We start from the raw sequence: 2,329 nt of genomic DNA on the forward strand, positions 1-2,329 counted from the left end.
ATATAGCAGCTCTCTGAATTGAAAATGAGGTAAGTGTGGCTGGGTTTATTTCACGCCTGTAATCCCAGCACTTTGGGAGGCCGAGGCAGGTAGATCACCTGAAGTCAGGAGTTCAAGACCTGCCTGGCCAATATGGTGAAACCCTGTCTCCACTAAAAATACAAAAATTAGTCTGGTGTGGTGGCGCACATCTTTAATCCCAGCTACTCAGGAGGCTGAGGCAGGAGAATCGCTTGAACCCAGGAGGCAGAGGTTGCAGTGAGCCGAGATCATGCCATTGGACTCCAGTCTGAGTGACAGAATGAGGCCTCATCTCAAAAAGAAAAAAAGAAAAAAGAGAAAAGAAGATGAGATACGCAAAGAAGTAGGTGTTGAAAATGCCATTGATGAGTTTGTTTCCATTAAAGCCAGAAAAGCAAAATTATAATAAATTTGTTTATAGTGTTAGTAAAATATTTAAACTTGAAACAATTTTATGACAATGTTACCTACTTTTCCATTTTTCAAGATTTTTCAACTTCTTTAATGTTCTAGAAAAAAACAAAACCATTCAAAATATAAAACATACATATAGGGGTGTACATCTTTCCTTTTGCCTGTGATCCATTTTAACTAAAGATCTAGTCTTTAGTTAAAATGATGGAGTTTTTTTGTTCATAATGGATGTTTTGCATTAATTTTGATTTTTTCTAATATTACATTAAAATATTTATCTTGATTACTGAGTTTCTGGCATCCTCTTCCATTTTACACCCAGACAGGTACCTCACTCCCCTCACCCATCTCTGTTTGGAAGCATCAGCCTCCTGGAAGCAGGGAGCCTGGGCAGGGTATCCCACCGCAGTCCATTCCCTGACCAGATGCCTGGCGACTCTTGGGCCAGCGCATAAGGCAGTGTTCTTCAGATCTCTTGAGTGTGACTGAAAGAAAGTGAGGCAGAACTTTAAATACCCCACAGCTCCCGCTGTCCTGGAAGAATGCAGGGGCTTCTGGATGTGGCCATTTGTCATTCTTGGATGGCAGGACACAAAGATAAAGCAGTAGCTGCCGCAGTGACTCGGTGGTCTCTGAACGTGGAGCTGACAGGAAAGGGCCTCAGGTCACCACAAAGGTAAAGGTTGTGTCCAGCAGGTGTGGTGGCATCCTGTGGCAAACCTGGCTCTACATAAAGTCACTAGGGGAGCTGCTGAGACACAAGTCACCATATTCATAATAGCCCCACGGTGCCAGCCAGCCAGTGCCCATCAACAGCAGTACAGAGGGATAGAGAGGTGTATTCACACAATGACTTCTGCTCGGCAGGGAGGGTGGATAAGCCGCAGTCACATGCTGTATCCCACACCTAGTGAGCAAAAGACCGACACAGAAGACTGTTAACTGTGTGATTCTGTTGTGTAAAGAACAAAAACAGTCAAAAACACATATGCCATAAGGACTCAATGCCTGGTTATCTTTGGTGGGGGCCAGGGGTCTCGACTGGAGGCAGTATAGGGGTCCTGGATGCTGGTCACCTTCCCATTCCTGATCTGGCTAGTTTGACTGGGGAAAACTCACTGAGCTGAGCACATGATATGTGCCCATTTCTTTACGTATATTATACTTAAATAAAATACCTTAAAAGTAAATATAGGGTATTTGTGTGCCCAGCCTCATTGCGGACCAATCAGAATTTCTCAGGGTGAGCCCCAGGCATGAGAAAATTTTGTTAACTCTTTGAATGTTTCCAATAAATTTTAATATACAGCCAAGATTGAGAACCGCTGATCAGTCAAGGCCTGTTCTTAAACTTCCAAGTGAATGGAACCCCTGGGAGCTTGCTACAGGGCAGTTCTGCTTTCCCAGGCCTGGCCGGGGCCCAGGAGTCTGCATTTCTAACAAGTGCCCAGGCCAAGCCCAGGCTGCTGGAAGCAGGCCCACTCTGAGCAGCCGTGTTAAATGATTCACTGTCCCCTGCAAGGAGAGACTGGGAACTGCTCTCCATTTTTAACCAACACCTTGGTTATTCTTAGGCAAATTTGAAAAACACTGATCAAGTTACAAACGGCCTCATCAGATGTGAGGAGTTCCATAACATTCACTGTGTTTCTTCACATGAGAAAGTTGGCTTTTCAAGGATTTCAGAAACTGCTTTAAAAAAATAATAATTTTACGGCTGGGCGCAGTGGCTCAGGCCTGTAATCCCAGCACTTTGGGAGGCTGAGGTGGGTAGATCACGAGGTCAGGAGATCGAGACCATCCTGGCTAACATGGTGAAACCCCGTCTCTACTGAAAATACAAAAAATTAGCCGGGTGTGGTGGCGGCGCCTATAATCCCAGCTAATCGGGAGG

Source organism: Mandrillus leucophaeus, unplaced genomic scaffold (genome assembly GCF_000951045.1).
Source record: "Mandrillus leucophaeus isolate KB7577 unplaced genomic scaffold, Mleu.le_1.0 Scaffold69, whole genome shotgun sequence".
Classification (NCBI taxonomy): Eukaryota; Metazoa; Chordata; class Mammalia; order Primates; family Cercopithecidae; genus Mandrillus; species Mandrillus leucophaeus.